At 40.3% G+C, this 24,280-nt stretch overlaps 1 pseudogene; it reads right to left on the bottom strand.

Annotated features, from left to right (window-relative positions):
• LOC116475447 (E3 ubiquitin-protein ligase COP1-like) overlaps window positions 1–20,045 on the bottom strand; it is a 147,658-nt pseudogene extending 127,613 nt beyond the window's left edge.
• Between the last annotated feature and the right edge of the window lie 4,235 nt (window positions 20,046–24,280).

Below are 24,280 nucleotides of genomic sequence, written 5' to 3'. Positions count from 1 at the left end.
ACACCACTGTACTTCTTTTCCTAGAGATGCCAGTGTCAGACACATTTCTCAGTGCCTGTTGTTGATACCCCATTCCTACCCCCATTCTTGGCTTTGCTCTCCCTGTGAAAACTTTACAACTGAAAGAGGTTCCACTCCATGACACAAAGCCAAAGGCAGGACAAGGGACTGCAAAGGCTCCTACAGCAAAGTCTGCAGTGTCATAGGCCAGAGGGAATGAGCTCCATCACCCTTGGCACCTAAGCAACAAGAGGCCTGGCCTAGTTTCATACACCCCAGAGAACCCTTAACTAAGCAGGTGGTCACACCAACTTGAGACTGTGCTTCAACTGTATCTATGTCCTGAGAAAAGCCAACCAGGTCGTTATGCATCAGCCAATGCAGTGCAATAGAATAGTACATGCTTTGGAGCCAGGGCTACTTGGGTTGGAATCCTGGTTCTACTCCTTGCTAACTATGTTACCTCAATCAAGTTTCCTAACTTTTCTGAGCCTCAGTTACCTTATCTATAAAATGGGGGTAATTGTACCTGCCTTTCACTATCATTATAAGAATTTAGAGATAACAATTATAAAATACAAGATGTTGCATACAACATACAATAAATAGGGTTTATTATTATTTATTTTTCCTTGCTATTTTTGTCATTATTATTATCATCATGACAGGGCCTTAATGTCCAGATTCTCACAAGAATAGTGAATATTTCAAATATCTAGGCAGCTCATTTCTTGAGAGATGGACCACAGGCTTCCTCACACACTAGGCTGGTTGCTCAGTGTTGTAAATCACCACTTGGCTTCCTGCCTGAACTTTTAATCTTGTCCCCATCTCAATTTAAAGAGGGTGAGAAAGCAGAGACATCAATCGTTTCCTTGTCAAGGACAACAGCCCCTTCCTTCTTCCTTGGATCTCTCCTGGGGACCCATCTGCCTGGTGCCAAGGGAGGGGGCTGCTGCTGAATACAAATCACCATATGGTGGGGGAGGCTTGTGCTTCTATATCAGCCAGGAGCCATTTCGCCATCTCTGTGTGAGACTCCAGCGAGCCCAACCCAGTCCTCCCACTGCTCCTGGGGTTAAGCGCCCCACTGCTTCACAGTCACCCTGGATAGTGATGTAACCATGAAGATGGCAGTTACCCAAGGTACTGGGACACAGACTTTATTGATTTGTTCTTCTAATGTATTAGGAGGAAACAGGAAACCTCAGGAAGGTCATAAGCGACAATTGTGCATTGACTGGCACAGACATTGACTTCATTCAGAAAGGCACGACTCAAGTGGCCTTGCTTTCAGAGAGGAGGGGGGCCATAGAGGCACGACTCAGAAAATAAAGACAATAAGCACGAGCTGGATCACAGGGAATCAGAAGGAACTGAAGAACCTAACGCTCAAGCTCACACTTGAGGGAAAGTCTTTGTTCAGTTCCTGGTAGAGCCAGATGTTCAATCAATGTTGCTAAACAATTGGATGAAGGCATAAACCAGCAAGGGTGAGCCCCTTAGAACTTCCTCTATTGATTTTCTGGGCACCTCTGTACCATTTTCCCATTTGATTCTGTGGTTACATGCCCTTCTTTCCATCTCTTTTTCATGATCTTTAAAGCTGAGCACGTCAGAGAACTTTTAATGGACTCCCGCTGTTTTCTTCAGCTTTCAACCTCTTGCGATGCACCCTATAATCACTGACCACTGCAAAACTCAGAGTGACACATTTGAAGATCTCCTGGCCTTCCTGTACCCTCTTTTCTTCTAGGTCTGTGTTCTGGATATTTGGGGTCTGCCTCTCAAAAGTTTTGCCTTCCCTGATGATTGTATTAATGAGAAGTGCCATCTTTCTTCAAGGGTTCTGGTTATTTCAACTTTATCATCCAATTCTCATTTTCTTGTGAGCAATTATTCCAGATGAGCATTTGAGTTAACTGGGTGTGCCTCCTCTGCAGATAAGTCTCAGCCACTCCATAAAAGGGAAGTTGGGATTCTCGGGTATCAGGTTTAAAACACTGAATCTTTAAGACAAGGTGAGGTTTACTTTCAAAGCATGGTGTGGAACCTCCTAAAGAAAACTGTCTATGAAGCAAAATCTTTCCAAATGTTTGGCTTTAATCAATTCAGCAGACTTTTGGATAGGATCCTGAGGTCTCTTCTAACCCCATAACTACAGTTAAATCATTAATTCCAGAACTCAGTGGAACATTGCAGTTTTTCTAGAAACAGTTCTCTACTGATTATTTATACTGAAAAACTATAGACCACCAAGCAGAGATGGACCTTCAAACCATTCTTTCGTTTAGGCTTTTGTGGGCTCTGTACAGGCATCAGATCTCTAGTCCTGGTTTTAGGGTTTTAGCATCCATGTAAAACACCATCTCGGCAGAAGGAGAAACAACAGAAAAGTGATATCTCCAGTGAAAGATGTAATGCGCGGGTTTACGCATAAGCAGTGTGGACATTAAGGACAAAGCCTTCTTTAGAGCTCAGATTCTAACACAAGGAGGTGATTAGTCCCAGCTCTGCAAGTTACTCTCTCTGTAACTTAGGCACATGACTTAAACTTTGTAGCCTCGTGTGTACAGGGGATTACTAATAAACTAATAGTAGCCTCATGTTTAAAAGGGATTACTAATAAACTGATTTGGGGGTGCTATGAAGATAAGTAGACAATGAATTTTAAATAGCCAAGCACATAGTAACTGCTCAATAAACAATTGTTGTTTTTTTTCCTCCCTGCCCAAGATTCCAGTGAGTTCTGGAATAATAATCTGGCTTGAATTATAGACTCATGGGCTTAGAAGGAACCTTAATATCATATTTTAGGATAAAACATCTAATATTTATTAACTACTATGTGCCAGGCAATGTGATAAGCAATTTGAAAATAATATTTTATTTATTGAGATAACAGATATTATACTCACATTTCAGATAAGAAATATGAGAAAAGTGGGGCTCCCATGTATTAAATAATGTTCCTTAGGTCATGCAGCTAATCACTGATAAAGCAGAGATGCACATCTTGGACTTTCTCACTCCAGAGCCCATTCGCTTAATCACATTGCTGTAAGAACATTTTAGAACGAGCAATCAGTGGTATGACTTTAATAAGCTAAAAAATCAGTGAACTGTAGAGTCTCTGGGGAAATAGGGTTTGGAGAGTGGAGGTGGAAATGCACTAAAATAATAGATTCCAGTATCGATCTAGTGAGCGGAGCTGAGGAGACAGAGATTAGTAGGATTTGTAAAGTTGTTATTAGTATTTGCCAAAGATGTTTGCCATTGCCCATGTTCTTCTTGGGAATGTTGTCTTTTGAATATTACTCTGGAAAACAGGATCACATAAAAATCCTTTCTTTCCTGTGTCCCAACGTGCTTATTAAATTTTCTCAGTACTGGGTACCATGATAGGCAGGGAGAGAACAGAGATATCAAACACAGGGCAAGTTTTACATTAGATGTGTTTCAGTTGTAGATGTAAGACGCTGCATCTGGAAAAAAATGTGGGGCAGCATTTGGATGGGCTTTGAGTCTACACTGAGGAGTCTTAACTTCAGCAACAACCTGACATATGAAGTTACTTAGGAGGGGAGTGCTGTGAGAGCTGCAATTTCTAAAACTCACCCTGGACCAGAGATGATGCTATAGTTTGTTATTTGGTATCCTGGAACACAAAGAAGTCCACAGATGTGATGAGATGAATACCTTAAACTTGTAGGTGAAAAGCCATGTCTATGTGCACATGAGCTTTCTTTTCTGAAAAGAATGTCGAAAATTTTATTCTCAAAAGGTCAGTGATGCAAAATGATTAAGGTCAAATACCACTGGTATTGGCTCAGAGGAAGAAAAATTAGAGGAAGATATATAAAGTTTGGTGAAGAATACAGTTGAGAGATGAAGATGAGCAGAGATAGTGTCATGGAGATGGAGCTGGCAGGTGTAAAGGCTATGCTACCTAGGACCTAGGAATGACACCTGAAATGGGCAATTAATCAGGTATGGAAGGTAAGAGAAAAAGGAAAGATGAAGCTCCAATACCTCTTGATTTTCTAGCCTGCGAGATGGATCAACACACCAAGAAAGAAAATACAAAAGACACTATAAGCATAGGGAGGAGATAATAAATTTAGTATTGGTATTGGTATAGATTGCTCCTTGAAATGTAATTATGGAATTGCAATTTTCTCTATGAAGCTTAGAACATATGTCTGTGAAGCTTAGAATATGTCAGAAAGTGTAATTTAACTCATTGACATACCAGACCAATGAAGATGAACTTGTTGATTTGAGATTTGTAAGGCAAACACAAAAAGGATTGTTTTCTATAAAGTTTGGATGTATACCTAAAATTGTAGGTACGACCCCATCTCCTATTTCCACCTCTCTCATTCCCCCCACAGTCTCTGAGACAAAGGTCTCATAATGGCTTAAATATGTTTACACAATGCCCAATGTTTAAATAAATTCTTAAGAACTGGCATAATCCAGATCTTTTCCAAACTGGGTAAAATAACAATCCAGTTATTGCCAGAATTTTCTTTTTTATAAAGATATTTGGTATTTTGTAGACATAGTTCAAATTATACCAGTGCCTTAACCATCAAAAGTAGAAAACCTTACAAAGAAGATTTTCAGCAAATACTGTGTACCAGTACTAGACCTCTTTGTAAATGTTAATTATTCTAGGCAATTAACACATTTTTTGTTGCATCAACCTTATGAGGTAGATATTATTTTCCCTGCTTTACAAATAAAGAAAAATGAGAGCAAAAAACTAAGGAACTTGCCAAAGTGTGTCAAAGTAGGAACTGGCAGATCTTTTCTAATCCCTGGTCTATATATATTTCTGACTACATCTGCACCTCTGGGTCATTGAGCCAATTCCTTCTTAGAGCCCCCATCCCCTTTATGCCTTCCTTCCTTCCTCACCACTGAGCTCAGATTCCAGAATCTGAAGCTGTAATCATCTTCTTGCAAATCCTCACCTTTCTGGCCCTTCTGTCATTCTCAGCCAGCCAAACTCAGTCCTCAAACCCCACCCTGTCTATTTCATCCTTATACCAGGGTCACTGATAGTGAACTGGAGAAAAATACTCAACCATACTGTCTGGTCTAACCTCAAATTTGTGACCATAAACCTCAAGTGGACTTTCTATTTTCCCTGGCAACCTTGCCACATTTTTTGATTCTCTCATTATCCAAGACAACCATAGCGGAGTCTTCTCATTTCTCAACCTTCTTACTCTGCCCCCTTCTTTTTATTCTCAGATGATGACCTTGCTTCTTATCCAGCTAAGAAAATAGTCATGATCTGAAGGTAAAAACATGTATTCTCATTACCAGTTTTCCAACCTATCTGCATCTTAACCTCCAGAGCCAGTTTTCTCCTGTTTATATATTTATTCATAAGGATTGTTCATGCTTCTACTAAGACCAACCCTTCTGCTTGTGCACTGGATCTCATCTGACTTATTTCTTCTGGACTTTGTTCCTGTAGTAATCATCTCTTTGTCTTCTTGATCATTTTTTCCTTTTCTGTTGATCATTGCCATCAGCAGACAAGCATGCTCTCCTGTTTCCCATGTTAAGAAAATGAAACCCACCCTTGGCTCACATTCTCTTCTAGTTCTTGCCATATGTTTTTCCTCTCTTTCAAAGCAAAACTCGAGAAAAAAATTGTCCATCCATACTTGCTCTCTTCACTATCTTACTTCTAATCCTTTTTTTAAAAATGTGCCAATCAGGCGTTAGTTCCCATTCTTTCAAAAACATTTTTTGAAAACTGTTATTATCAATGCCATCAAACAACGACATGTTGTCAAATCTGGTGATCAATTATCAGTGCTACTCTTATCAGGTGCTCTGACAAAGTTATTCACTTTTTCTCTCCTCAGTACTCTGTTCTCTTGACTTCTGTGACAGTGTGTTCTAGATTTTCTTCTCCTTCACTGGCCAACCCATCTTAGTATTTTTTTTGCTGGCTCCTCCATCCCTGCTCTGACGATTCAGTGTGTTTCTCTACTGTCTCCTCATCATCTGCATTTGTTTATGGATTATTTCTTACAGTCTGATAACCCCCAACTTTCTATCTCTTGTCCTAAATTCTTCCATGATATATAGGATATCAATTACCTGCCAAACATCTAGAATGTCTATTATCTATCTTATACGTAATCAGCTAAAACAGATATCTTGATCGTTTCTTCCCTCTCAGAATAATCTGATTATTTCTAGTCTTTTTCAAAACTTAGAAATCATTATTGATTTCTCATTTCCCCTTATTTCTTACATCTAAGCTATCAGTACGTTTTTTCAGCTTTACCTTAATCTCACTTCCCTCCGTCTGACAGTTCTGGTCTAAGCTACTATGCTCTGTTCGTTGGACTACAGTTGCCTACAAATTGATCTCATTGCTTCTACTCTTCCTTCTTTCCTTTTCCCATATCTTTTCTCTACTCCAGTAGCTAGTGTTTCTTTTAAAATGGATTGTGTTTCTGTCCGTAAAATCACTTCAATTGCTTTCCATTTTACTGAGAATGAAATTCAGACTTCTTAATGACCTACCAAGCATTACCTGATCCAGCCACTGCCTACCTCTCTAATCTTACTTTCTACTACTTTCCCCATTGGTGAATTGTGCTATATCTACAGTGGCATTTTGACTTTCTTCTAACCCATAAAACTCATTGCTGCTCTAAGGGTTTTGCATTTCTCATTCTCTGGACTCAAATGCTCTTATCCTAGACGCTTATGAAACTCTTGCCATTAAAAAATATAGAACACCTTGTTGCAGCACTATTCATAATAGCAAAGACATGGAATCAATCTAAATGCCCATCAACGACAGATTGGATAAAGAAAATGTGATACATATACACCATGAAATACTATGTAGCCATAAAAAAGAATGAGATTATTTCCTTTGCAAGAACACAGATGGAGGTGGAGGCCATTATCCTTAGCAAACGAATGCAGGAACAAACCCAAATACTGCATGTTCTCACTTATAAGTGGGAACTAAATAATGAGAACACATGGACATACAGAGGGGAACAACAGACTCTGGGGCCTACTTGAGGATGGAGGGTGGGAGAAGGGAGAGGATCAGAAAATATAACCATTGGGTACTAGGCCTAGTACCTGGGTGATGAAATAATCTGTACCACAAACCCCTTTGACATGAGTTTACCTATATAACAAATCTACCCATGTACCCCTGAACCTAAAATAAAAGTAAAAAAAAAAAATGAAGAAGGTGACAATGTGACTAATAAAATAAAAATTTGGTCAAGACAGCAAGAATACCATAATTAGTATAAAACAAAAAGAAAACCACACACACTTGGCCGGGCACGGTGGCTCATTCCTGTAATCTCAGCACTTTGGGAGGCTGAGGCGGGCGGATCATGAGGTCAGGAGATTGAGACTATTCTGGCTAACACGGTGAAACCCCGTCTCTACTCAAAATACAAAAAATTAGCCAGGGGTTGTGGCAGGCGCTTGTAGTCCCAGCTACTCAGGAGGCTGAGGCAGGAGAATGGAGTGAACCCGGGAGGCGGAGCTCGCAGTGAGCAGAGATTTCGCCACTGCACTCCAGCCTGGGCAACAGAGCGAGACTCCATCTCAAAAGAAAAAACAAACAAAACACTTGTACTACTTAGATAAAATTCTGCTTGTATTAATGTGCATAATATATTAGTATAAAAAGATTTATTTTTACACTAACACCCAGTTAAATATATGTTAAAACAATCCATTGTTAATACTTGTCTGTATAAGTTGTGACTTTTTATTGTATGCTTTACTATCAAAGAGATTGTATAACTAAAAAAATGTAGAACATCTTTTTTTATTTTTATTTATTTATTTATTTTTTGTTGAGATGGGAGTCTTGCTCTGTCACCCAGGCTGGAGTACAGTGGTGTGATCTCGGCTCACTGCAACCTCCATCTCCTGGGTTCAAGCGATTCTCCTGCCTCAGCCTCCCGAGTAGCTGGGACTACAGGCATGTGCCACCACCCCTGGCTAATTTTTATGTTTTTAGTAGAGATGGGGTTTCGCAATGTTGGCCAGGCTGGTCTCGAACTCCTGACCTCAGGTGATCCACCCATCTCGGCCTCCCAAAGTGCTGGGATTACAGGCTTGAGCCACCGTGCCCCACCCAGAACATCTTAAAAACCTAGAACTTCTGTTAGAAGAGCCTTAGAGATCTATAACACAAAACTTATTTTTTGCACTTTAGAGCTGAGAAAAGTGAAGCTTAGAAAGCTAAGAGACTTGCCCAAATCCAAAAAGGAAGTGACCAAGCTGAGACCTCCATTCCTCTGTAACCAATTTCCTTTCCTTTAAATTTTTTTAGGAAAGCTAATTACTCTGTGTGTGGCACTCTTCTTGTTTTCTACTCACATTAACCGTGATTAGGTATAAACAATAGCACAATTTGTGTATTAGGATTACATTCTTCTGAATTCTTTTCACAAACTTTCCTGGGGCAGTATGTTTATGTGGGTGAGATGGGTCAGAGAAAAGATTATGGAAACTCAAGGATGACAGTATTTTAACTTAATAGATGTATTTGGCTTTTTCTCTGTGGAAATCAAAGTGCTTCACTCAGAGGTGTTAATTCTCCTGTGATTCCTCTGAAGTAGCTTACAAAGACCATTGCACAGATGAGAAAACCGAGCTTGCATCCCCTGTCTATACTACTGACATCAGCTGGAGGGACATTTCTAAAATATACGACTGGCTGCTTTATTCCTCTGCTTAAAATCCTTCCTGACCTCCTTTGCCCTCAGGATAAATTCCAGACTCTTTCATCAAGCTAAGCAGCCCTCATAACCTATGCTCTCATAGTTAACCTCTACCCCTTCTACTTCCTTTGGTATACCCACCGCTATTGCCACACATGTCATGCTCATTGTTTTTCACCTCCAAGGCCTTTACCCATTCTGTTTCTGTTCTGAGTGCCCTTACATACCTGTTCTTTGTATCGAGGAACAGGTGTTACCTCTTCTCTGTATCCTCTGAGGCAGTGGCATTTGCTTCCTCAGTACTTTGAACATCTTATGCATGACCCTATTAGAGAATTTGTAAGTGCATGAAGGGTTTTTGTTTGTTTTGTACTTCTCACCTCTCTTCTAGATTGAGCTCTTGATGGACAAGCATTGGGCCTTATTCATTTTGGTCTTCGTGGAACCTAGTTCAGGACTAGGCTCATGGTAGTATCTGAAAAGGTACTGGATGAATGAGTGAATGAGTGAATGAGTGAATGTGACTAGCATCCTGGCAGGAAGCGAGAACAACCTCCCTATAGAATGTTTTAATGGATTCTCATCTGCCACTGCCTTGACCATGCCTCTTCCAATTCTACTGATATTTCACAGACTTTACAATAATCTCTCCCAGGGTTAAGGAGGCCAATTACTCTTGCCAGGCTCCTGGCAGGCACTGCCACTGGCTCTTTAAAGGGCCTCTTGAGCCATCTCTGAGACTCCAAACATGGACACATGCTATGGGATTTACATTCATTTATTTAGTGCAGTGCACTCACCCCTAGTGTTATGCAAGATGATTTCTAGGTGATTTGTGGATGTCGTAAAATAGATATGCTATGTCATTTAAAAAGAACTCTTTTTTAAAATTGATGATAGCAAGTTACAGGCTCATTTAAAAATTATTTAGGTTTAAAATGAATTGATTTAAAGAGAAATATTAAGTTCAAAAAACACAGGTGTATGGCAAAACCTGTGAAGTGGTGCCTGAATGACTGACTGATGGTAGAAAAATAACTGATTTCATTCCTGTAATCATTCACATACTAATTCATCCAATGTTTACGGCACATTGCATGGCAGACCCTATTCTAAGTAAGGGGGATATGGGCAGTGAATACTTTGTATTGGTCTCTGTCCTTTAAATTTTAGACAATCTCCTTGGGCACATTGCACATTCCACTACTGGCAAGAACAATTTTCTGGTGTTCACACTGGTGTGGGTTGACTAGATTGGATGGGAATGGCATAATCACTTTCTGGAAAAAGAAAAATATATACAAATATACATGTACATCTATATGTCTATGTGTGTACATGTGTGATCTTGTGATCTGGATTACTGTTTTGCCAATTCTAATCAACAGAATTTGCCAGTGGGTATACACATATACACTTACCACACAACCACCCAAATATTAGAATTTTTAAGTCACACTGCATAGGAAATGGAGCTGTAAAATAACTTGCCAGGAGTGGAGCTGAAAGGTAGACAGTGAATAACAGCAAGAGAACTGACATTGGCGTCAGATCAGAATTCAAATATCAGTTTTGCTACTTACTTCAAGACTTTGGGTATGCTCACAACATTCAAGGGCTTAAATGATTAGTTATGCCTAGCATGGATATGGGAGGGAGAATTGGATGATTAGTTATGTCTGACAGCAGCATGAAAAGGGAGAATGGCAACACGCTTACTGCACTGCATTCACTGTTTCTGAGCTGGATAGCTTTGAAGAGATCTTTGAAGGCTAACTTTATGCAGTTCTGCAAAAATCAACTTCTCCATATTTTTCAAAAGAGTAAGTAGTGAATGAATATGGCAAAGATGGCAGTGATGGTGCTGGTGGTAATGGTGTGGAACAACTTCAATTACCTCTACAAAACTGGTGGTAGGAGGCCTCTAAGATAACCCCCAATAATCTCCACCTCCTGCTGCTCCTCCCCATCTGTGATTCCCTATCTTTCAATGTGAATTGGACTTTCCATTTCCCTTGTAACAAATAAAATACAGCAGAAGTAATGGAATGTCATTTCTCATATTAGGTTATAAAAAGTCCGTGACTTCTTTCTTGGGTTCTCTCTCTCCCTCTCCTTCTCTCCCTTTCTCTTTCTCTCTCTGAAGGAAGCCAGCTGCCATATTTCAAACTGCTCAAGGGAGAAGTCCAAATGGTAAGGAGCTGATGTCACTGGCAAACAGTCAGTGAGGACCTGAGCCTGCCAACAGCCATATGAGGAAGCTTGGAAAAAGATCCTCTCCAAGATGACTCTTGAGATAACTGCAGCCCTATCTCACACCCTGATTATACCCTTTTGAGAGATCCTTAGTTAGAGACAAACAGCTAAGCTGCACCTGGATTCCTGACCCACAGGAATTGTGAGATAACAAAAGCTTAAGCTTCTAAGTTTTGGAGTAATATATGTCAAAAGAAAACAGAACTCTAAGTTTGGCAATCACTAAGGTGAGTCTTGACCTGTAATATGATGGCCTGAGTCCTATACTTTGTATATTAAGAATTACTATGAGCTCAGATCTCAGTCTGGATATAAAACCATCCTCTGCGCATATAGACACTTGGGGACCAGAGTCACACGTTGCTGTGAACTCCAAAACAGTATTCCAACTTCCAACTGGATATCACTTAAAGAATGTCTCTATGTTACCTCCACATAGAACGTTTCCAAAATTCTCCCTAGTCCTGTTTCCGTACTGTTATTCTCTATTGTTAGGCTCAAATCACAAACTTTGGAATATCAGTGATTCCCTCTCACTCTCACTGACTATAGCTTATTGCTAGAATCCTCCCCTTACTATCACTGTTCAACTTCACTGCTAGGATCTCATACCTGATTAGGGCAATAGCTTCCTGTCTATCTTCTTGCTTGTCCCAAGACGCCCTCTTGCACTGCACCCGTTACAGTGCTTTGTCCTTTCATCATTGGATCTGTAAATTTGTAATATTTAATGTGGAAACAAGCATATAAAAATAAAACTATCTTGAATCCCATCATCATTAATCTGATTTAATTTCTGTACAGACTTTCAGTCTCTGTCTACATGCAAAAAAATGTATCTCTGTCTATATGCAAAAATGTATATCATTTGATGGTAATAATTTCTATATAATTTTTTTGTGTTTTACTTGTAACCATTTTCTCAGTTTGCAACATTTTGTCTTTGAAATTATCATTGCCAATGACTGCATACTATCCCATGGAAGAGATATACCCTAAGATACTTAACTATCTCCCTATTGGACATTTGAGGTGTTTCTAATACTTGTTGTTCTAAGTGATATTGGATTACCTTCCTGTGAAAAATTGTTCTCCCTTTGTCAATTAGTTCACTATAGTAAATTTTTCAGAAAGAGAATTCCTAGGATAACCATTCCGAAAACTTTTTGGTATTAGATAGATGTGCCTGATATTTTTCTGAGAAGATTGAACCTGGGGCATTTTGTGCCAAGAAGGTAAAACAACATCTTTTAATTTCCAAATTTTTTGACATAGCAACATACTTATTTTAAAAATTCCCATTGACAGCATCAAAAAATTCCTATAGTAATGTGGACAGATGAAAATGTTTAGGAAGAAGGGAAGAGCAGAAGTAATTTAAAGTTTATTAGGACTGGACCTATTTTTCTCCATTCCAATATGCAAGCAAACAAACAACTCTCACTCTATTTATTGACCTCTAGGAATGTAGATGCCTATTAATTTTCATACCAACTTTGTAAATGTAAGCCCCACTCTCAGTACTGTGCTCCTCCCCAGTGGGTGAGAAGGCAGCTGTGCATAGAACCCACAGAACTCTCTTTCTTCAGAATACCCTGGGTACCTGGAATGTCAGAATACTTGACCCTAATGGCCCTGGCCCAGATTTTCACTATCATAAATAACAATAAATTTAACTTTTATTCTAAATCTTCCTTCCTGTCCTGTTCTTCTCCTTCCTTTTGTTCTCCTGCTCCCCTTCTTCCTTCTCTCCCATCCCTCCTCCTCCTTCTTCTTCTTCCTCTTCTGTTTATATCAAGCTTTGTGCATGAAGGCCACACTAGTATAGAAGTCAAGAGTGAGGACTTGTGAAATCAGACCACCTGAGCTCACTCTCAGCTCCTACACACTTAAGCAGCATGAACATAGATACAACTGTCTCACTGTTCTTTGGTTTCCTCATCTGAAAAATGGGGATAACCTGACTGCTGCCTCCTGGAGTTGTTATGATGATTAAATAAGTCAATATACACCTGGCAATTAAAAGTGTCAGCACACAGTGAGTGCTCAGTAACTACCAGCCACTATGACCGAATCCTTTCGTATCATTTCCTCAGAAAAGGTTTCCAGAAGGGGAATTACCGTGACACGGGGTAATAGCACCTTTTATGCTCTTTTCATGCTTAACCTCCTGAAAGTGCAGCACTGATTTCCACTGGATGGTGATAGTTTCAAGGACTCCACCTCACTCAGGGTTGGAGAGGAAGGCATGACTTACTGTGGCCTGGCCTGATGTCACCTTAGCACTGGGCAGACAGGCTTGTGTCTGAGGAAAATGCAGCTAGACTCACCCACATTATACAATTGGCTGTGCAGTGGTGTCAAGCAACAAGCTGATACTGGAGAGAAGTCAAGGAGAAATACGATTGCCTCAGGATAGGCACTGCGCTTGTCAGGAAAATTCCTAGGAACATGAAGAGAGACGTGCTTAAACGGTTCTGTGAGTCATATCCAGGAATTTGTAGAACAAAAGGGCAATCACTCCATGGCCACGCAGGGCTCCTGACAGAGGGCTTTCATGGAAGGACCAAGGAGGGCCAGAGAACACAGAACAGACCAAGTCATTACCTCCCTGGTGATTCCTGACCCACATTTACAGGAGCCGGTTTCTCTTTCTTCTTCTATGAGGGACATTAATAGTTCAGTTCTTTTGAGTAGACAGAGAGGTTCTGGGTATCTGAGGGGTTTAAGAAAGACTGACACACAGGACTGCAAGAAACTCGACGCACGCTGACAAGACCTGACTTCCCCAAAATAACTTACTCACCAGATCCTTGTTGCTGGTAATTTAGCAGCAGTTGGGGTGTTTTCATAGTCGTCTTGAAAGTCAGGGCACTGGGTTGATGCTACTGCTACTGACAATGATGAAAAAAGGTGAGGATGTGATAAAGATGATAATGAAAATAATGAAGAGAATGAGAAACTAATATGGACTGAGTATGCCAGTGCTGGGTGCTTTCATATGTTTTATCTCAATTTATTTTCATGACCTTCCTAAGAGGTGGATATAATTATCCCCATTGTACCTCACAGAGGTTAGGTATCATGCCCATGGTCACACAGCTGCTATGTGCCCACCAAGGATTTAAATTCCTGTCCACATTTCAAATCCTGGGCTTTTTCCTCCAAATTCTATGCAGTAGATAAAAACACCATGAAACAAAAACAAAAACAAAAAAAACCCCAAAACAAAACAAAAAACAATCCATCTTGGAGAAGTACCCCCATGTAACCCTTCTGAAGGGCACCGGACTTTTTGTAATTATAAAACTAACTTTGCTGCATGTCCTGTACTTCACGTTTTCTGCCTTCAAGCCAATTAAACATTATCCCTGCCAGGGCCTTAGACTACAAACCAGTTCCAGATCTGTGAGAGTCTTGAGATGTGGGGATTGAAACAGCCTGATCACAGAGGGTTAGACTATTTGAAGGGTGAGCAGCTTTCACCCAGTGATCCTAGCAACCTGGTTCCCCTCATGGGGCAGCCATCAGATTTCTCAGCAGATCAGTTGTTCCCAGCTGACTTGCTCATCTGAGCAGCCAGAGAGCCTTCACAATTGCCCACTGAGAGCACACCTGAGGCTGCCCAGCTTATCATTGCCCGGCAAGTTTGCCGACCTGATTAACCTATGATAATTATTTTGTGAAGCTACACAGTAGGCAGAAGATACTAGACAGACAGCCCTGTTGGCCAGGCCTTCACAGTTCATTTCCACAGGGCATTCCCATTTGAGTCTCTGGACATGAGCTAGATTGATCCCCCACATATTTCTTTCCCTTCTCTGCTTGTTCTCTTCCCTGCCCTCTATCATGCACACACCAGGGCAGGGTCACCAAGTTCCTTGTACAAAAAGATGCAGAGTGAGGAAAAAAAGAGAAAGGTGACTAGCTCATTTTCAGGACAAGCTAAGCAGTCTAATGCATATTTAATATAATTGCTTTGCAAAGCAACAGTTGTGTCTCCCAAGAATTAAGGAGTTTTTAAGGCAAATGACAGAAGGGAATTTCCCGAAATGCTCCTCAGTGGAAAGAGCAGAACGTTGACTTTTGTGTGAATTAGCATGATCTCCAGGCATGGTGATTGAGATATAGTTTTTGTTGGTTACAAACCTAGCTTGAGTCTTGGTCTTGAACCCTTCTGGTCTTATGATCTTGCAATGAGTTTTTAATTTCCTGGAACCTCAGTGTCTTCATCTTCCAAGTGGGAACAATAACAGTTAGTCATAGGGTTGTTATAAGGACTACATGAGAAAATACAGATAAGAAGCTAAGCACAGTGCTCAGCACGGAGAAATACCAAATAACTGGAAGCTGTGATGATAACACATGTTGTTACTTGGGGTATCATCGCTAAAGGAGAGTCCAGGAAACCAGGTCATACAGTCCAGGTACCATGATGCGAGGTAGAATCAGGAGTCCAAGAATCATGGAATGAAGGGATTCCTGAAGGGGTTCTCTTAAGAAGGCTGGAGATGTCTTTTCTGCTATAAAGGGGATTGACTAAATGTGCATTCAGGAGATGGTATATGGAAGAGTAAATTTCTTTGGCCCCAATAGACTGAGAACAAGAACTTCTTTTAATTAAACCATGGAGGCTGGGCACGGTGGCTCACTCCTGTAATCCCAGCACTTTTGGAGGCCGAGGTGGGGCAGATCATGAGGTCAAGAGATGGAGACCAGCCTGGCCAACATGGTGAAACCCCGTCTCTATTAAAAATACAAAAATTAGCTGGGCATGGTGGCACGTGCCTATAGTCCCAGCTACTCAGGAGGTTGAGGCAGGAGAATCACTTGAACCCAGGCGGCAGAGGTTGCAGTGAGCTGAGATCATGGCACTGCACTCTAGCCTGGCGACAGAGCGAGACTCCATCTCAAAAATAAAATAATAAAATAAAAATTAAACTAAAAAAACATGGATACCCCTTGAGAATTATGACTTCATTCTTTTCTTGAAGTAAGGTTCAAAGAGCAGCTGTCAAATTATATCCATCCACTTCAAGACCTTGATCTCTTTCAGAAAGTTGCAGGCAGGGAAAGGTCATATCATGTTCTAGGCCCATATTATTGAGGTCTGGTGTTTTCTGTTCTTTCATATTTACTCTCCCTTTTGCTCATGCAAGAAGACTAGATGTCAAATCATGCAAATAATCTGTTAGTTAAATTTTTTAAAGGGAAGAATGTAATGACAGTAAAATTTGGAAAACGAAAACAAATCATTCAAAATCATTTTGTGTCATCTCCTTTTATTTACGTTATCTGAATCCACTTAGATTTTAGGTAGTCATAATGAACTTTTAAAATGTTTGCTTCTTTCCCCTATAATTATATCATAAGTGCTTTGTGCTTTTCATTTAGTCTTCACGGTTATCACTGAAGATCATTCCACAGTATTATCGTCCCTAATGTTGGATAGCTGGGGTGTTTCACTTTTTTTTCTCATTTGAGTTATTGCTACAAAGAACATCATCCTGTATAGATTCATTTTATTCTTTTTAATGATCTCTTCAGGATAAATTCCATGTTTGGAATGATTTATAATTCTTGATATGTGTTATCGTATTGCTTTTTAGAAGACCTGTACTAATTTTTATTGTCTCCAGAATAGAACACTTACAAAATTGCCAGACCTGGATGCTATTTTTCTTAATTTGCTAATTCTTTTTCTGATGATTTGTTAACATAGTCGTGTTCACAAGACTTATTGTTTACAATTCCTCTCAAATGATCTGCTTTTACAAAAAACAAACCTACCGGGTATCCTAAGTGTGACTGTGACAGGTCAACCCTGGGTTCCCTGAGGCTGTGCCCTCAAGATGCTATAATAGGTTGGATTATCTCAGAAGCAGATCCTAATACAGAAAGTAGCATGGAGGAAATCTATTAGGGAGGACTCTTACAATTAAGAGCTTGGAAGGGAAGAGAAGAAAGCAGGATCGATTGGGCAGAGAGAGAAGTCAAGCTGTGGTTTAGTCTTAATGCATAGGAGTACACAACGTCCCACAGGAAGTTGTGAAGATGGGATGATGGCTTCTGAGAGCTGCCTCATATTAGGTTGAGAAGCTTGAGCATATAAACACCCTGACAATCAGTCACTGGATGCAGATGGCTCTGGAAGAGCGTGTGAACTTGGGTCAGGTCGTGCTTTCAGCTGAGACCCTGCAGGGGCTAACAGTTGAGGGCTATCTGCCTACAGAAATCCTTCCATGCAGTGACAAATTCTTCATTCCTGAAGGGGTACCTGGGCAGCCAATCATAGTGTCCAGGGCCGCATAAGGAGTTTAGACACAAACACACTTCAGTTGCATTTTTTTGCTGCAGCATTACCAGAAGTGTTATACCTCATTCCACCCTGAAAATCTGAGCATCTGACCCTGGCCTCCTGCTCAGTCCACTTCTCAAGGCACTGTGGTACTGGGAATGAAGGGAAGAGAGACTGAGCAGTTTAAGGGGCACAGTTTAGTGGGGGAATCAATAAGTGACACACAGTACTGTGCAGGGAGTCCCCAGAACCAAGACAGGGAGCTTAGGGAGGTCCTCTCAGAGATAAAGCTTAAGCTAACATTGGAAGGAGGAATAGGAGTTTATGAGAGGAAAAAAAAAACCCATTATAACCATCTGACCCTCATCCCTCCACTCCTCTACATTCTTACATTCTTAAAGTACTTGAGCCTGCTCGTACTGGTCTGCCACGAATGCTCTTCTTCATCCTTATCCACTTGCTTAAGTCTTACTTATTCTTCAGAGCCCATCTGAAATGTACCTCTTCCCTACAACTTTCCCTGACCTGGTCCAGAGGTACAGGTGACTCCAAAGGAGGTTCTCTCTCCCTCCATGTCCCCTCCCACAGCACTTAGCATCCACGTCTGCCACAGATTTCATCACGTGCTTTGTCTCCTCCACTGAACCATGAACTTAGATTCTGTGACTCCTCTTTTCAGGCTTGCCACAGAGACAGAGCTGGGAGACTGCTGGACCACAATAAACCAACTGAAAGATCATGTCTTGAAATTCAATCCTAAATGCCATTGCTGGAACTCAGTAGCTTCTCAATAAAAAATACACACTGAATAAATTTACATATTTAAGTTCATTTTCCATTAGCTTTCCTTTCAGGAAATCACTTTTTTTTCCTCAATGGTATTTTGGGAGAAAGTCCACTTCCTATTATGTGTGGTTTTCTCTCCTGCTTGAGAAACCTGAATCTTCCTAAAGATCATCAGTCCACTCCACCAGACCCACCCACCAACGAGCAGGCCAAAGCATGTCTCCTTAATACAGAGCCTGTTTTTTTTCCTTGTGAGAATGCCAAACCTACTCTGCTATCTGAGATGAATAACCCCAGCTAAAATAGAACCCACTGAGTCTTCTAGCCAAGGAAGCGGCTGGCAGAGATGGGAGTGGTGGGCAGCTGGGGGGGTGGGTAGAGCACATTTTGAAGCATAAAATTTCCCAGGGTCAGGACATTTCATTAGGAGACTTCCAGATGTATTTTTCTCTCTAAAGACTCAAATGAAAGTCCAGAGAATTTACCAACTGCAGTGAAACATTCTGGTGCTTTAAAACCCTTTCTTTATCACCAGGAGCCCTGTTGCCCATTAATTGTAAACAAGTTTGCTCGTTGATCTAACAAATGCCTATTTATTTTTTAGGTTCACTCTGTTTCATTTTTAATTAAAATTGTTGCATTGATTTGTTTTTAAAATAATAGCGAAGACTCTGACTTTGTAGGTTGAGAAATAAATTATCATTTGAAGGATTAGAGTGGCTCTTCTTTTGATTTTAATAAAGATTAGAAGAAGAAAAAGAAGCACAAAGGAATGAATGCAGCTCCCCCAATATAATGAGTTAGACGGCTTCCCCCCTTGATCAAACAAAAGAACAAACGTATTAAACAAAGAGTATAGATTTGACAAACCATCTCTGCTCTGGCAAAGGATTTTCAAGGGGATTTGGAAAGTTGTAGCCTGCCCGTGTTCTGTTATTTCTGAGTATATTAAAGCCAGTACTCTGTTAGCTTAGGTATTGTTTTTGTGTGTGCTTTGCTTCCTGGCAATAGAGTCTTTCTTTAAGAAAAGCAGTTGGGAGATACCCCGGTCCTGGTTAATCTGTTCCCCTTTTCACACACAGACCATTGTCTGGATGTGCTTCCCAAGAGGCACAGGCATTATGTCCTGGGCCCCCTCTCCCAAGTCGGCAGCCTGTACAAAGGAAGCGTACATCTTGGGAAGAGCCTGCTGGATTTCCATTTGACACTGGAGCTGTTTTGCTTTGTGTAACCCTCAATGCAAAATGTGCCAGTTCCCAAGGAAAAACACTACCACCAAAAAAACAAAGCAAGAAACAAATTTGACTGTGGTTTGTCAGTGTTTCAATCAGGCCCTCTACCCCAGAGAAGAGTTCAGGAGGTTCCTGCTGTCTTCATGGGTAACTTCAGGGCTCTGGATAACATTCATCCCCTATGGAGGTGCTGAGGGTCTGGCTGTATCCCTAGAATAGGAACTTCTGGAACTGTCCCTTTGTCCTAATGTCCACTGTGGCTTTCCACCCCGACATAAAGGTGAGGTGAGCTATCTATACACCTATCAGTCAACTCTGACAACTGGACTTGCACAATGGCTGCCCTTGTCATGTTGATATTTAATTATTCCCTGTTTACTAGTTCTTTTTTTCAGGTTATAAATAATGGCCCCAGACAAATACACACACACACACACACACACACACACACACACACACACACACGCCTCTGATAACTCTGGATCTCTCTCTCCTTCTCCTTCCTTCTTTCTCCATTTTAGTTTCTTAAGAGTGTGCTATATTTGTTATCTCCTAACTCCAAAACTTTTGCTTGCTCCTCAAGTTCCTGCAGTGTGGTTGCTGTCCTTTACTCCCATCCATGATTCCAACCTGCCTGAGATCACTAGCTACTGCCATGTTCTTAGGCACTTGCTTATTTACTTCCTCTTCCTCCAGACCATGAGCAGAGTTAGTGTTGGGGTCATACATTATTCATCCCTGTGTTCATAGCATAATGGGGCTCAGTGCCTGTGACATAGTTTGGCTGTGTCTCCACCTGAACCTTATCTTGAATGGTAGTGCCCATAATCCCCACGTGTCATGGGAGAGACCCAGTGGGAGGTAAGTGAATCATGGGGGCGGTTTTTCCCATGCTGTTCTTGTGATAGTGAATACATCTCATGAGAACTGATGGTTTATAAAGGGCAGTTCCCCTGCACACACTCTCTTGCCTGCGGCCACGTAAGATGTGCCTTTTCTCCTCCTTCACCTTCTGCCATAATTGTGAGGCCTCACCAGCCATGTGGGACTGTGAGTCCATTAAAACTCTTTTACTTATAAATTACCCGGTCTTGAGTTTTTCTTCATAGCAGTATGAAAATAGACTAATATGGCCTGTTTGACTACATGGATGTATTTCAAAACTATCACATTGTCACAGCTTCTTAAGTTATGGAAAGAAAAAAAGCATTTCGTGATCATTTTGCCTAGTAGGCATGACACTGGGAACAGCCACACACATTTTCTCAGTCATCTTTCCTACAACAAGGCATTTTGCAGATGAGGCAACGGAGGCTCTGAGAGACAAATTAACTTGCTCTAGATCACACAGCCAGTATGCAGAAGACGGTAAATCTAGGAGATTGTGTTTTAAAAGGCATTTCTGTTCTTTGGGATGGTTTAGATTTTGGTACAAATGTTTCAGGCATTGAGAGCACTTCATGGAAATGAAAGACTCATCTGAGGTGAGTGTGGGAGTCTCAAATGCTGAGGAAATGGAGACCCATCTCCTAGCTGCCATTATGCCTATGAGACAGATTCTTCTCTTGGGCAGTGAATGGCCCACTTAATTGGAGAAAGGATAATGGCATCAACAAATAATACTTAATGAGATTTCTGCTCTGCTATAGCAATAGCTTGTGTTAAATTTATGAATTGTATGAACTCATTTAATCCTCAGAATAATCCTAGGAGGAAGGTACTCTTATTAGTCTAATTTTATTTATGAGAACCCTGAGAGACAGGTTAGATAACTTACCCAAAGGATTAGATAACTTGCCCAAGGTGGTAAGTATAACTGGTAAGTAGTGAAAGTAGGATTCGAACCCAGACAAGTATCATTCCACAGTCCGGTACTGTAACAACTATAATATCCCAGGTAAATTATCCTCTTCTTAAAAGTCCTAGGGTTTCTATATTTGCCTGGGGGTGGGAATATCTTGAATTCATCTCATTGATTCTCCAAGCTAAACATGCTGAGTTTTCTCATCATTTCTCTATATGGTGACATTCTGGTACATTACCATCTTGTTTTCTCTTTGGGGATCATCTTTCACTTTATATAGCTTCCTCTTAAAGCATAAACCCCAAAATGGAGCAAGATGTTCCAGGAGTTATCTGTCTTCTTGATGTAGCATAAAGTCACTAACATACCAGTTTTTGTGGTCCTATCACATATGATGATTTATGCTGTTCTTCCTGCTACCCAGACTTCCTGAGTCTTTTTTCAATGAGCTGCTGGGACATTCTTCCTCACTTATTTGAGGGTACTTTTGGCATAAATTCAGGCAGTACCTTAAGTTTATCCTTGAAAAATTTCACCTTGTTAGATTCCTTTAACCCATAATTTTTGCATGTGCTTTCAGTCAGCTACCAAGTAGCTAACCAGACATATTGAAAAGTGCATGAGGCCGGGCGCGGTGGCTCAAGCCTGTAATCCCAGCACTTTGGGAGGCCGAGGTGGGCGGATCACGAGGTCAGGAGATCGAGACCATCCTGGCTAACACGGTGAAACCCCGTCTCTACTAAAAATACAAAAAAAAATTAGCCGGGTGTGTTGGCGGGCGCCTGTAGTCCCAGCTACTCGGGAGGCTGAGGCAGGAGAATGGCGTGAACCTGGGAGGCGGAGCTTGCAGTGAGCTGAGATCACACCACTGCACTCCAGCCTGGGGGACAGAGAAAGACTCTGTCTCAAAAAAAAAAAAAAGAAAAGTGCATGAGATTTAGAATTGGGAAACCTTGAATTTAGAGTATGGTTTGTCACTTAATGAATTATTTTATCTTAGGCAATTTTCATTAACTGCCCTTGCCTAAGTTTTCCCATCTGTAACCTAAGTCTAATGGTGTAGACTCAAGAGGACTGTGAGAATTCGTTGAGATAAAGGCTTTAAAAATAAATTCTTGTTATCATTATAAATATTTCAATCCTCACCGACCATTCAAGAGCCTATCCAAAAGTCAAAAAAAGTCCCAATATACATTTTTTAAGCCTTTTTGTTCATTTGCATTATATTTATGTTACAAATGTAACATAAATCATTCCATGCAAGGTTCCTGGGGTTTTGCATTAATTTTTTAAAATGCTTAGTAATTGTTTACACTGTTTTTTGAGAAACTAGCTGTGAAATATGAAATATGTATTCTTAGGAAATGCTTCTAATGAGCTCTAGTATTTGTATAACAACTGTAGTAATACGGTTACCTGCACAAGATGTTAATAGAGCATTATCCACTTCTGGAGATATAACCCGAGATAGGACACATCAAGCAGAGCCTAATGATTTTCTGCCTTAGTCAGAGGCAAGGTCATCTTTACTTTCTGGGCTTCCTCTAAGGACCCAAGCAAGCAGCCTCAGGAGGAAATATGACAGAATAAAAGAACAGAAAAATGATGACTAATTTCTGATCCAGATCACATTCAGAATTGCACTTTGATAATACTAATCTCTCTAACCATTTGAACCACTAAATTCTGAACATTTTGCTAGCCTTGACTTTCAATGTCACCCAAATCCTTCACCATTTTACTGACTTCTCAGATTCTTCCATGACAGGCTCTGATCACTAATATTAGCCTGAGCTTTCCAGACTTAAAGAACTGGCCCATTGCCTCTTCTGACATCAGATGCCTGTCTAACCCTTCAAGTCTTCCACATTCAACTGGGCCTATACTTTGAGCTGTAGATCAAATTCTGCTACTATCAGCAAGAAAAGAGCTGTAAAATACATTCTTGAAAGGCTCTATTAGGTCTTCAGGATGAAAATAAAATACTTTTTTCCTACTCTCAGGCAATGTAAACCTACACAGCTGATTCAAATTGGATTTCAGTCTAATGGGACAGGCAATAAATCTCAGTGGTTAAGAGGGTGAGACAGACCTGGGTTTGAATCCTAGCAATTTCAATTGTCAGTGGAATGTGGGGCAAGCTTCTTTACCTGTAAAATGAGGATACTTATTCCTATATCACAGAATTATTGTAAGAATTATATTAAATAATATATAAAGTGTTTATGGTACTGCTTTGTACATAATAAGCACTTCATAAGTACTAGATACTAGTTTATAATTTGATGTGGTGCACATTCTACAAAATTCTGTCTAGTCTGTCTGGCCACAAGGCCCATGCTTTTTCCACTGTGTCAGGTGGCTTCAATTTATAACCTCAAATTTATCAGTCAGTTGGTCTTTTGTAAACAAAAGATCTTTGCTTCGTTGTAGACTGTCTATTGAATTTTTTATTTCAATAACTGTATTTTTCATTTCTATAAGTTCTAATTAATTATTTTTAAAGTATCTATTCTTTTCTCAGTGTCTCATTTTTGTAGCTCTTTTTTATGCCTTTAAACTATTTAAATATACTTGTATAGTCTCTATGAAATTGGTTAATTATTGGAGTTCTTTAGGGCTTAACTATAATTTTTTTTTCTGCTGATAGCAACTCACAATAGATCAATTGTTGATGTGTTTTTAGTTTAGGATTGAGAGTTTATCGTGAGTGGGTCTTTATCCATAGGAATCATGTTCATTTTTGACTGAAAGTATTCGTCCATAAGAGTGGTATTCCAGATTCTCTAGGGATATTAAAAGCCTATGACCTATTTTGTATAATATTCTAGCTTGGAGGTTCCAGGATTATGTAATATAAATTATAGCCCCAGGCATACATGTTATTCAAATTGGTGTTTACAGATTTCAAGAATATATTATCCTAACGACAACCTAGCTGAGAGAGATAAACTTTCCTCTTCTCTGTCTTTGGGTATAGGCAGCTCATTTCTAGTGTATCCTTTTATCATATGTGTTATTTTTCATGGGTCCTGGTTTTATGCCAGTGTGTAAGTTCTGACTCTTCCCACATTTCATAAGCATAAGACTTCATTTCCTTTCACAACATGGGCATTAAAATCCAAAATCCTAGATTACCATGAATGACTGTGCCTGCCCT

This window comes from Hylobates moloch, unplaced genomic scaffold (assembly GCF_009828535.3).
Source record: "Hylobates moloch isolate HMO894 unplaced genomic scaffold, HMol_V3 SCAFFOLD_10, whole genome shotgun sequence".
NCBI classification, from domain to species: domain Eukaryota; kingdom Metazoa; phylum Chordata; class Mammalia; order Primates; family Hylobatidae; genus Hylobates; species Hylobates moloch.
The sequence above is the reverse complement of the archived record's forward strand: the minus strand, read 5'-3'. Positions and strand labels throughout refer to the sequence as shown.